The sequence below is a fragment of the Phacochoerus africanus genome, chromosome 3 (assembly GCF_016906955.1).
Source record: "Phacochoerus africanus isolate WHEZ1 chromosome 3, ROS_Pafr_v1, whole genome shotgun sequence".
NCBI lineage: Eukaryota > Metazoa > Chordata > Mammalia > Artiodactyla > Suidae > Phacochoerus > Phacochoerus africanus.
The window spans coordinates 43,729,951-43,743,418 of NC_062546.1; the positions used below are offsets into that span (position 1 = coordinate 43,729,951).

The window sequence follows — 13,468 nt, forward strand, 5'->3', positions numbered from 1 at the left end:
CAAGCTTCTGGGGTTAGGGCCACTGACTACTCACCTCATTCCCAGGGACTGATTGAGCTCTAGCCTCACCAGGCAGGCTTGGGGTGCCAGGTGATGGGCCTGCTGTGAGGTGCCAGCATCAGGCTGTCGTTACGTGTTCAGGGCTGGAGAGCCATGGTCCTTCCTTGTGGCTGCTGGGGCCAGAGACCAACAAGTCCACCCACATTGCTAGAGGGTATGGGGTGCACTGAGGAAGGAGCCACTGGTGACAGGCATGTGGATGGCTGCCAGCCACCTGGAGAAGTTGCCAGGAGTTCGCTTCTCTGGTTAGGGAGCCAAAGCATACCCTCCTTGGAGCTGTGACACTCAAGGCTGTCTAACCCCTCTCCAGTCTTCATGGTATAATTCCAACTGGAGCGACAGGAAAAGCTATGGGGTGTTCATCTTCCTGCATCCTTGGGAAATGCTTCTTTTTCTACCAGTTGTGTCCTGATTGGCATCTTGGTTAAGAATGGGTGGTGTGGGAGTTCCTGCTGTAGCTCAGGGGTAATGAACCCGACTACTATCCATGAAGATGTGGGTTTGATCCCTGGCCTTGCTCAGTGGGTTAAGGATCTGGCGTTGCTGTGAGCTGTAGTGTAGGTCAGAAGCTGCATGGATGTGTGGCCCTAAAAAAAAAAAGAAAATGGATGGTGGGATTGAAGTGTCCCTTGTTTCTTGTGTGTGCGGAGGCCGTCAAGGGAGTCAGGGACTGTGTCTTGGCTCATTGGGGAGGCAGCCCATATGACATGGATAGTGATGCATCCAGGCTCCCATAACTCCTTGTCTGGGTGTAGCCCTCCTGTCGTTGCTCTCTGCTGGGAGGCAGCTGGTTTCTCCAGGGTGGGGTCAGAGGAGGGGAGCAGGGCTCCCCCCCGTGTAGGGACAGAGATCGCCGAGCAGGACACAGTCTGAATCCAAACACGACCTTGCTCTGGTGATTCGTAAGCTTGGACTCTGCAGGACTCCAGAATTCCCTGGGTAGCGGCCAGATGCTTTTGTGCCAAGAAAAATGTTGAATGAGCCTCTGCAATTCTTTATTCCAGGAGGGAAGTGATCTCGGGATTGTGGTTCTAAGGAGCCTTCGCGCCAGGACATGCTCAGCAGTGGAAAGGCAGAGATGGGAAGCACGTGGACATGGCTCAAAGATGGGACTTTGGTGGTCAAGGGCGATTTTCCCTTTCCTCCAGGTAGAAGGCATCAATCAGGCACGATAGCCCTGGTGATCCTGGGGGCAGGGGTATGTAAAAGAAGGTACTCAGAAAAAAAGGAAAAATGGAGTTCCCTGGCAGCTCAGAGGGTTAAGCATCCAGTGTTACTGCTGTGGCTCAGGTTATTGCTGTGACAAGGGTTCGATCCCTGGCCCAGAACGTCCTCATGCCACAGGTGCACCCCTCCCCCGCACCTAAAGAAGGGACTCAGAGCCTTCCCTATCCTCTGGGGAACATTCTGTGCCCTCTGTAAGAAGGTCCTGGAAGAATTTCCATCCAGAAATGTGGCTAACTGGAACTCCAAAAAGAGAACATACATACTATGAAACTCCAAGAAAAAAATCAGCTCAAAGTTGGTTGCTGTAGGATGGGAGATGGTCCTGGGATTCTAGACTTACCCAATGGAGAGTTAGAGCAGAAAATGAGGGCATACCTTGTCTAAAAGCCCAGTGAGACCAAGTGATGCTCAGAAGCGGCACTTGCAAATGGGATTTCTCTGAAATGCAGAGTCCCAGGCCTGGCCCATGATTTACAAGCGGGGCCTGGGAACCTGTACTTTCAACAAGCTGCCCCCTCCACCCCAATCCCCCCTAGCTGAGGTTCTGCAAACTTTGAGAACAGCTTCACTGAACTCCTAAAGCAAAAGCTCTTGGTTAATTACAAGGTTTTTCCTCCTTGTTAAACTGAATTAAGTAGTCTGGAGGCTGGTTTGTTGCTCAACTGCCACCTGACATCATTTTTAAGTAAAATAATTACACCGCCCCTTGAGCAAGCTGCGGTGTAAGGGCTTCATTTTACTGGCTGATCTGAGGGGTCAGTGAGTCAAAGTGAACTTATTGGTCATATTTCTTAGGTAGCAAAGAGCCCCAGGAAACCTGATGGTGGGATTTCCATGATGTACACCTGTCCCCCTCACCAAGTGAGTGAATGTGCAACTAAAAATCAGTGGCCTTTAAAGAAGAAAAAAAAAAAAAAAACGTTTCACAGGCCTGCAGAGCTTTGCAACTTGGGTTGAGCGATGTCCCAGCGTTTCCGTTTTGATGGCGGCTCTTTCTTGACTGTGCTGGGAATAGGAGCAGTTCAGGGGTGGCTGGCTGGGCTGGGAAGACACACAAGCACTGGTTATGGGAAGCCTCCTCCTGCTAATGTGTATTTACACTTTGTGAGCTCTGATTCATCTGAGCATTGGAACAGAAATCTGCTTCCTGAGGTTCTGTTTTTAAATAGATAGTTTGCAAAAACAACAATTATTTTTCTTAACATTTTTTTTTTCCATCCCACAAGCAGCTCAACATCCCGGCTTGGGCTATGTCAGTCTCCGACAATGCCAACAGACCGCTTGGTGATCAGAGGTAGAAAGGGGGCCCCCGAGGCAGTTCTGTGGGGTTCTGGCCCCAGAAGTCTTAAAAACACAGTTTAGAAACCATTAGGCCAACCCTGTTGCGTCACTTCAAGTCCACGAAGTACTCCCGAGTCTATTAAAAATAACGAATTTCCTCTGGTGAACAACTGCCTTCCGATGGTAGTTAAAAGTAAGGGCAAGTGGGGCTGATGCTGGCAGGCCTGTAGGTACCGCTGCCTGGCACAGAGGGTCCCGCACACCTGCATGGCACCCTCTGAGATCCTGTCACAAGGGCGCGGCTCCCTTGCTTTGGACATAAATTCTACCTGTATTACCTGCTCTTGCATGCTGGGCACAGCTTCCTGGCTTAGAGTGCGTTTCTTTCAAGTCCCAGGCAGCTTTTACAAGGCTTAAATTATGTATCATTATGCACAGGTCCGGTATTAACCTGTGATATGCAAGTTGGGAAAATTCACTTGGATAGTAATAAAGGCTCTTAAACCCAATGAGAACTTGGAATGGAGGCCTGCCCACCGCCTCCCCCCCCCCCCATCACCCCCCCCCCCACAGCAATGATCCACATCAGGGCACCCAAGGGTTGAATTACCCAGAGAGCAGAAGCCGATGCCGGGGACATGAAAGTAACAGCTTTGTTTTAAAGAGCTCTCCTGGCAGGGACGGAGGGGATCCTCCAGGACCCCAGGGGAATACGAGTGAGCAGCTGACTCCTTAATGACTGCTCAGCACCCAGACGGGTTGGCCCCCTTTCTATTTTGCACCTGAAGAGGGAAAGGCTGCTTTATTTCATCTTTGCTGGGAGACATGGAGTAGAAAAGTCTTCATCGGAGACTCCCTGGGTAGTAATGCAATTGGAGACCTTACAATCAAAGGATCCATCCCCTTTACTTTCCCAGGAGGGGAAACTGAGACCCAGGGAGGTTCAGGGACCTATCCGGGATCAGGCAGAATTAGCAACAGCCAGGACTGGAACCTGGGGCTTCTGCAAGGGAGGCTGCTGTGTTTTCTGCGTTTTCTGGGGATTTGCCAGGTTTATGTCCAGATCCTGCCCTAGCTGTGATTTTCAAAGGTGAAGAATTGGGAGAGCAGCAATTAGCCAAGAGAGAGGCTGCAAGAAGCTGCCACAAAGATAGTAGAGGTGACCTGAGCTGAGCCTCCTCTGGACTTTGCCTAGAAAGTGACATCTTTATAAATCTGAGGGCAAGAGAAATATTCTGAACCAAAGCGGGATTAAGCTCCCTCCCTTTGTCGGCAGTCCCTCTGCTCTGGGGCACCTTCAGATTTCCTTTTTGGTTTCTGCTTCATAGAATTAGAAAATGAATTGCAAGAAAAATGACGCTCAGAAAAGAAAGCAAGGGGAGTTCCCACTGTGGCACAACGGGATTGTCAGCATCTTGGGAGCGCTAGAACACAGGTTTGATCCCTGGTGTGGCAGTGGATTAAGGATCTACTGTTGCCGCAGCTGCGGCTCGGGTGGCAACTGCAGCTCTGATCTGATCCCTGGCCCCGGAACTCCATACGCCAAGGGGTGGCCAAAAAGGAAAACGAAAAGAAAGCAAGGGACAGCCCACTATATCCTACGTATCTCTGCCTGTGCACACACGTGCACACGCACACTTCACAGCTTTCAGGACAACAATGATGCTCTGTGAGGCAGTTGGGAGGGTGCTGGCCGGTGTCCTGTGACTGCAATGATAACGGGCATCCTCCCACATCCCCTAACATGCTTGCCTCCCACGGCGGGCTCCTGCCACGTTATCGTGCAAAAAGCCCCTGAGCAGTTTAAAAAACCCTTAAATCCAAGGAGGATGAATGTGATGAAGTTCATCATGGCTGGTGCAGCGGGCCAGCACAGACACATCTGGGAGTTCCTGGAACCGCCTGTGGGCAGCTCTGCTACCTCCACCCACACCCCAAAATGCCTGCCCCCAGCCCCGCCCCGCGTTCTCCCCAGCCACCAAAGCGGGACTGGGAGAGGATCCCACAATCTCCTTGAACCTGGTTGACGTGTTGGGGAGGTAGGAGTGTGTAGTATGCTCAAGTTTCCTGTGCACTGAGGCACCCCGTCCTGGAGACAGAAATGTAAACCCACCAAGTTCAGGCCATGGACAATGAGACACCCTCAGGGCCCCTCTGGCTTCAAAGGGATGGTTTTTGGAAAAGTTTTTGAAAGAATTCAAGGTACAAAACAGAAGGGAACAGAACAAATGGTGAAATAGGTTTGGGTTTGCATAAAACTATGGAAAAAGTGGCCCGGAGGTAAAGGAGAAGGAGTAGGAGGGGCAAGCGAGGCCTCCTGACCCCCTCTGCTTCCCCCATATCCGCTCTATCTCTGCTCTTGGTTCCTGTGAGTTCCCCATCCAACACTCAGCAAAAGAGGCCCAAAGAAAATGCAAATTGGTGCAGCCACTTAGTAGAGCAGTAAAGTTTCCTTAAAAAACTAAAAATAGATGTTACCATATGATCTAGAAATCCAACTCCTGGGTGTATATCCAGAAAACACTAATTCAAAAAGATACATGCACCCCAATGTTCATAGAAGCACTATTTACAATAGCCAACACATGGAAGCGACCTGTGTCTATCAACAGATGAAAGGATAAGAAGATGTGGTGGGAGTGCATTGGGTTAAGGATCTGGCATCATTAGTGCTGTGGCACGGGTTCATTTGATCTCTGGCCCAGGAACTTCTACATGCCATGGTTAAAAAATATATATATATATATATATATATATATATATATATATGTATATATATATAGTATATGTACACAATGGGATATTACTCGTAAGAAAGAATGAAATTTTCAGCAACATGGATGGACCTAGAGATTATCACATTAAGTGATGTCAACGACAAATACCATATGATATCACTTATATGTGGAATCTTAAACAATGATACAAATGAACATTTTACAAAACAGGAATAGACTCACAGACAGAAAACAAACGTAGTTACCAAAAGGGAAAGGGGAAGGGGACGGATACCTTAGGAGTATGGGATTAAAAGTTACACACTATACTGGAGTTCTCGTCATGGTGCAGTGGGAATGAATCCGACTAGGAACCATGAGGTTGTGGGTTTGATCCCTGGCCTCGCTTGGTGGGTTAGGCATCCGGCATTGCCGTGAGCTGTGGTGTAGGTTGCAGACGTGGCTTGGATCCCAAGTTGCTGTGGCTGTGGTGTAGGCCAGCGGCTACAGCTCTGATTAGACCCCTAGCCTGGGAACCGTCAAATGCCGTGGGTGCAGCCCTGAAAAGACAAAAAAAAAAAAAAAAGGTACACACCACTACAGATAAAAAAGATAAACAACAAGGACCTACTGTATAGCATAGGGACCTCTATTTAATATCTTGTAACAACCTATACTAGAAAATAATCCGAGGCTGTGCTCCTGAAACTAACGCAATATTAAAATCAACTACAATTCAATTTAGATAGATGGATAGATCGATCAATTGATCAGTCTGAGCATTGCCTCCAGGGTGCCCTGCCTCCACCTAGGCCTCACCAGTCGCCTGTCATTCTCACCTTCTCCTTCTTGGTGCACGGAGCCAGGCCAGCACTGAACGGTCACAGGCCCGCACTCTGGAGCCCCTGGTCCCTTGACTGCATGGCAGCTCTTCCTTCCCGACTCCCAGCGTTGGTGTCCCAGCCTGTGCATTGTCAGGCTCGCCCACGTAGGACCCAACAGCAGTTTCTGGGCTTTGGGGCTGGACAGGCCTGGATTCTAGGCTCTGGAGTCTTGGGAAAATTTCCATAGTTCTGTGGTTCCCCATCTGTGAAATGGTGATGAGAAATGGGTACCATCGTTAGTATTCACACAAAGGGCTGCAGGGAGAAGGAACACCACTCCCAGGATTTCCTCAAGCGCCCCGTGAGACCAGAGAGTCCACTCGATGATGAAGGAATCCAGTTGGGTTTCAGTGATAGCCTCTGTTCTCCCCATTGAGCTGTGCCCCCATCAGATAAGAGTGGGGGCTGCTGGACCTGGTGGGAGACAGCTCCCAAAGACTCCTGGCCCCTGGTTATGAGACCAAAAAACCTGAATCCAGGTCCTACTGTGAAGGGGTTTTGCAGACATAATCGAAGTCCCCAATCCTTGAAACACGGAGATTATCCGAGTGGGCTGGACCCATTCACAGGAGCATTAAAAGCAGGGGTTTTCCCTGGCTGGTCACAGAGGGGAAGTCAGAGAGATTCAGAAAATGAAAGAATTCTGATCCACTACTGATATGGAGAGGGCATGGGGCGGGGTCCTGAGACCAGCTGGGACAGGCTGAATGAATCCCCCCACCAGCTACCAGCAGGAGCCCAGGGCCCTTAGACTCACAACTGCCAACTGTTTGAGGGAGCCTGGACATGGAGCTCACTAATCCGGCCTCTAGATGAGGACACAGCCCGGTTAACACCTTGACCCCAGCCTTCTGACATCCAAAGCACAGGACCCAGCTAAAAGGTATCAGAGAACCGAAAATAATACCTGGGTGTTGTCTGAAACTACTCAGTTTGTGATAAATTGTTTGTAGGCAGCAACAGCAAACCCACGCAGGCCTCTTCTAAAGGCGTGTGTCACAGCTGGGTGCTCCATTTGGTTCTTTTTTTTTTCTTTTCTTTTTACAGCTGCACCTGTGGCATATGGAAGTTCTCAGATGAGGGGTCAAACAGGGGCTGCAGCTGCTGGCCTATGCCACCGCCACAGCAAAACACCAGATCCAAGCCGCATCTGTGACCACAGCTTGCAGCAACATTGGATCCTTAACCCACTAAGCGAGGACAGGGATGGAACCCGCATCCTCAAGGAGACTAGTTGGGTTTTAACCTGTGGAGCCACAATGGGAACTCCTACCTCTGATTCTGACTATACAAATTGTGGACCTTTTCCTGGATCAATTTGGTGTCTGCTACCAGTGCTGCAGAAAGAAAAGCTCATTCGGGGGGGGCAGAGCCTCCTTGCCTGCCTGCTTGCATCTCTCACAAGCATCCTAATACATCTATTTCTTGCCTATCAAAAAAAAAAAAAAAAGCTCATTCAGGACAAGAATGAACTACAGGATCACCAAAAATCTTGATGCCCAATAAAATTCTACAATGGCGTGTGGTCTGAGAGTGTAGATACCTCTAAATAATGCTAATAGAACACAGTTCTTTCTTTTACATCCATTCTCCCCACCATTTTTTAAAATCAAGGTCAAAGTTCAGGTGCCTGGCCTCACAGGACCCCCAAGACAGTTTTCTTTCCTTATGAAACATGATAAGGTTTGACTCCTGTTTTCTTGCTAAGGCTTTCAGTGGAACGGATGCCTTAGGAACACTTAGGGATGCACTGCCACCAACCCCCTGCCTTTCCCGACAGGGCTGCTTCCTCTCCAGCTGTCCTCACTGCGCAGTAACGTTTCTTCTGGGCAGAAAGGGGCTAAATGTTAAGTCCAACTTTCTCTCCCAGCATCTCCGCTCTACTAAGTTTGCGCTCTTATGGCGGGAGTTGGGTGGGCAGGCAAAGCCAGTGGCAGAAAGTTAAGTTTCTCTCCAGCATGGTGAGCTTTTCTAAAACATTACCAGAACCTGAAATCAGAGCTCATAAACATGAGGAATAAGAGTCAAAATTGTTTCTACAACCAGGACCCAGAACATGGATAAACCGAGAAGTACCATCTTCAAGAGAAAAAAGCAAGGCCAATTTGATGTAGAAAAGTCACTGATGGATGGACGGTCTGCTTTGTCTCTGAGGTTGCACAGAGATTTTAGGTGAGATCCAGATGGTCCCTCCAGCTAGAGAGTCTTATTAGCATCAAAACAGCAGATCCCAGCGTTCTGATTGTGGCTCAGTGGGTGAAGAACCCAACATAGTGTCTGAAAGGATGCATGCAAGTTTGACCCCTGGCCTTGCTCAGTGGGTTAAGGATCTGGGATTGCTGTGAGCTTCAGTGTAGATCAGAGATGGAGCTCAGATCTAGCATTGCTGTGGCTGTGGTGTAGCCAGCAACTGCAGTGCTGATTCAGTTCCTAGCCTGGGAACTTCTATACGCCGCATGTGCGACTGTAAAAACAAAAAACATCCCCAAAACAGAGATCCCTTGCATCTTGGACACAGAGAGCACTTCTCGGGGAATTGTTTTCAGGCTGATGGGTACACCCACTGGACAGCCCCCTGGGGGGTCACCGGGCTGAGCAGAAGTCACTAGGAAAAGCCAAGCAAGCATTTGAAGGTCAACATACAAATCAAAGCATTGCTAAAGCCCCAGCCCTTGTTTACTCTGGGATTATTATAGGAAGGTCTCCAAGCTCCTCCCAGGGGTGGGGGTTGGGGTGGGGGTACGCAGCCCAAAGCCCCACTCCCACCCCTGTGTGACACGACAAGGCTGGAGGTTGCCCTAATTTACCATCCCGCCTTCTCCTTCTGATGACGGAACAGGTGGGTGGGTGTCAGTCCTCCCAGACACCTGCAGCGGGTTTGGGAAAGAACCCCCCTCTCCCCCACATTCTTCTCACCAGCTGAGCATGTGAAGGAGGAACTGAAAAGGAGCCACTGGGCTTAGAAATATCCCCAGCCAATCCATCTCCTGCCTCCTCTGGAGAAGGGGCTGCCTGTCCATCCCATAGTTCCAAGGACAGGTAGAAAGAGGGACGTGGGGAAGTAAGAGCTGAGGTTGTGTCCATCAGTGTGTGTCCCTGTGTGTGCATATGTGCATGTCCATGTATGTGCCTGAGTGTGTCCATGAATTGTGTGTCCGTGTGTGTGAGTCCATGAGCATGTGTGTGTCCATGAGTGCATGCCCGTCCATGAGTCTGTGTTCTTGTGTATGTATATCCATATATGTGCCCGTGTGTATCCATGAGTATGTGTCTGAATTAAGTGTCTGTGTGTGTGAGTCCATGAGCATGTGTGTGTCTAAGCAGAGACAGGACTAGTAATAGGAGAACGGGCGGGCGAGAGGGCGTGGGAGCCTGGGCCCTTATTTATAAAAGCTCCACTGCCCTGAAGCAAGTCAAACTCCCCGCTGAGGAGCTGCTTTTTCTTCCTCCCTTTTGAGCCTCGTTGCTGAACTGACCTCTCCCTGCAGAGGTCAGCGCTCCGCTCGCCCTGGGCACCCTCGCCTTCTGGGCTGGATCGCCTTGGAAGCCTAAAGATGAGAGAATTCTCCAGCTTTAACTTCTGAGAGAAGAGCTGTAGTAAATCTCATGAAGCAGCTGTTTTTTTTTTTTTTTTTTTTTAAGGAATATATATGCACGTTAAGATCTTTGGGGAACTGTGGAAAAAACAGAAAGCAAACATGAACACTGTATATCACCAGAGTCCCCTCCCACAGTCTATTTCACCCCCTAAAATAAATCAGGCTGGATAATGAAGGAGGTTTTAAGAAATGTAACTGAACTTAAAACACAAGGTCAGCATCTCATCCTAGGTAATCCTTTGGAGGATGAGAAATTCTCCTGATTTTCCCACAGGGTTATTTCAGATGCGCTTTCTGAGCCAAACTATTTTAAAAGCGTTCCTTCTTCCCCGGCCCTGCCAAATGTGAACTTGAGATTCACAAGCACTTTTGAGAGCTTATTAATGATATTAATGATCAGGGATCAAAGGCAAACGCCAGACAATTATTTAGGTGCTTTAAAAACACATCTTCTGAATGAGGGTAACAATTTCCCTGTTGGCGAAGATGAAGCTGGCTCTGATGTGTTCAGCCTGAAGCTCAGCTACCGGAGAGGGGCCTTCAGGAGAAAAGAGAACACGTTCTCTGTAGGATTAAAACCTATACCCACTGCATAGCACAGGGACATCTACTCAATACTCCTTAATAACCTATAAGGGAAAAAAGAATAGAGATATGTATATGGTATATGTATAAGTGATTCACTCTGCTATACACTGAAATGTGTAACACAACACTGTAAGTCAACTATACTCCAATAAAATTAAAATGAAACACATATGTCTGTTGATTCCTCGTCACCAAAGTCTTTCCCATGTGTTTGCAAGTTGGTACTTTTTTTTTCTTTTTTTTTGCTTTTTAGGGCTGCACCTGCAGCATATATATATATATATATATATATATATATATATATATATATATATATGTAAGTTTCCAGGCTAGGGGTCGAATGTGAGCTGTGGCTGCTGACCTACACCACAGCCACAGCAAACGCTGGATGCTTAACTCACTGAGCAAGGCCAGGGATTGAACTTACATCCTCACAGATGCTATTCTGGTTCATTACTGCTGAGCCAGCATGGCAGCTCCTCAAGTCAGCATGTTTCTGATGTGCACCTTGTCTTCTAGGCTACTTAGCTCTTAGCCGACCCCACCTCTTTTAACATCCAGCATTTAAACACACTCACACACCCACTTTTAAACAACAGTTCTTAACTGTGGCAACTCACAAGAAGCACTATTTGAGGAGCTTTTCAAACTGCCAACGCCCAGGCCAAATCTCAAAGACTCTCATTTAACTAGAAACCACCCAGGTAATTCCAACCCAACGTGTGGCCAGTGTCAAGAGCCCCTTTTTAAACAGAGGGAGAAGTTAATGCACAGAGTGGTACCTCACCTCAGGGTTCTAGGGAGCCAGGTGGGGGCACTTCGAATATCAGAGATGATTTGACAAATGAAAAAACTAAGGCCTGGGAGTTTAAATGACTTGTCCCCAAACACATGAGCCAATTAGGGGCAACACAGCAGGGCCAGCAGCACGCAGCACCAGGAGGGGCAGGGCCACCTGCCTGGGTATACCACCTGGCGCCCGTGAGCACAACGCCAAGTCGAAATGGGGTTCTCTTTGTCAAGTGCAGTGCTTCTCAGCACTCTGATATGATATTCAGGTATCCTGTTCCAACCCGATACTGAAATGCTTCTGAAAACAGATGCACAGGATCTGAGGGGAAACAGACCGACCAGCAACCAGAGCGGCTTGGGATTCTGTCATAAAAGGGAGTGCAGAGAAAGAGTCCGCCCCGGGCTTCAATCAGCGCTGAAAAGGGGCTACATGGAAATGAATCCACTGGGGAAATGTCAAGATTCTCTGGAAGGGAGGCAAGGTCGCAGACTTTAACCCCTCGCAAGAGGCGTCTCTCTCAGCTCACAACTGGGAGAGGTGGGACCCTCGCTGTGTCGTAAAGACCACCCCAAGTCTTATAGGCCACTTTAATCACAACATCCCACACAGGGTGTGTCAGACCCCAGGCTTTAGGGCCAGCGGTTCAAATGCAGAGCTCCTTTGATTATTTTAACACGGTCTTCAGAGCCTCAGAACTGCTTCGGGGAGGGAAAAAAAGACTCCAACAGATAGAATACAATTTTAAATAGCACATTCAGAAAAGGACACCCTGAATGTATATTCCTTGGGGTTAATTCACTTGCTTTAAAGAAAAGTGACATATGAGAACATTTTTTAAAAACGATTGTCCTTTTTATTCATAAAACAGGTTCATTTATACCACATCCTCATTTTGTCCCCTAGATATACACAAGGATTCAAACTATTTTAATACTTTAAACCAAACAAATGAAAGGATAAGGCCAGTGACAGAATACACCTCTCCTGGTGAATACTGCAGAGTTTGGCTTTCTGCCTGGATTGAAGAAAATTTATTCTGGGGAATCTGTTAAATCCACACCTTTAGTGGCCTGATCAGGTGCTCTGAGGACCAAATGTATGGTTTTACTGATTTCTGTTTAATTAACAAGACTTCTGATAAGCCGTTCTAACGGCAGTCGTGAGGGAATATCATACTGCATGATAAAACTTATTTGAGGGTGATTAAATCCAACCCCAGTACGGAGTAGTTCCTGACTTTAAATTAAAGGCAATAATTTCATCCATTCAAGTTCCCTCTGTTAAGCTACACAATGACATATATTTGTTGTCCTGATAAGTAAATAGAGAAACCAAATTAGAGAGAGTTCTGCAGATATCTGAGAATTTAATTATGCCGTTAAATTGTAATACCAGTGATATATATGGTTAGACTTCTGCCCTGAGTAATTATCTGCATTAACTACATTTTACAATGCTTAATTTATTTTATACTAAGGAAGACTTTAAACTAATAGAAATCAGCTTAACTTTGATTTCTTACTTGTCCCAACGTGTTTCGATTCATTTGTGTTTCAATGACAAGGCTTGAACACTCACTCTCTCTCTCTCACTCTCTCTCTCTCTCTCTCTCTCTCTCTCTCTCTCTCTCTCGTCCTGACAAACCAAGCGTGAAAATTTCCTTATACAAAAAAAGAAGGAATTAAAATGATTTCCACATTCAAGCCATGGCACAGCATGCTAAGTAGAGAGGTTGGCTCTTAGCAAAGCCAAAGGAGCGCCACTCACCAAAATTTTGTGGAAATACTGCAGTGGCGCCTGCCGAGAAGGAATTCAAGGAAACTGGGAATGGCGACAACCAGGATCCCAGGCCATTCTCGTGGGTGAGGTTTCCTTCCCTTATGTGCTCGGCCCTCTCCGAGCTTTCTCTGAAATCAAAGGCCACTGATAGGTGCAACAATCATGCTAAAAGTCAAACATGACACCAAAAGCAAACAAGTTAACTGTGATCCCATTGTCTCCAAGATACATTCTGAGATAGTCAGAGGGAAGCTATATTCTCCATAAATCAAAATACAGGTTTTTTTTTTTTTTATGCCTCTTGCCTTTTATAAAGTGAAATAACTTTCTCACTTTTGCATTTAAAATAAGTGAACCAAAACAACTGCAGCATTTCCTCCTCTGTCTCCAAACATTTGCTCTTTTGCATTTAACAATGTATATGCCCATCTGGATGACGGTTAACCTCCAGAGGCAAAGAGAAGACAAATGTGTAAGAAAAGTCACACTGACTATTCTCAGACATTAATAGGCATTAAGAAGAAAAACAAAACAAAACAA

The 13,468-nt window shown here is 47.4% G+C and overlaps 1 long non-coding RNA gene across 1 annotated transcript; it reads right to left on the minus strand.

Moving 5' to 3' along the window:
- Positions 1 to 607: 607 nt before the first annotated feature.
- Positions 608 to 7,220, minus strand: LOC125122851 (uncharacterized). The gene is made up of 4 exons (XR_007133925.1): positions 7,077 to 7,220; positions 6,125 to 6,372; positions 2,907 to 3,019; positions 608 to 2,328 (listed from the first exon to the last, which is right to left on the minus strand). It is a non-coding gene; the product is annotated as an uncharacterized LOC125122851 (long non-coding RNA).
- Between the last annotated feature and the right edge of the window lie 6,248 nt (positions 7,221 to 13,468).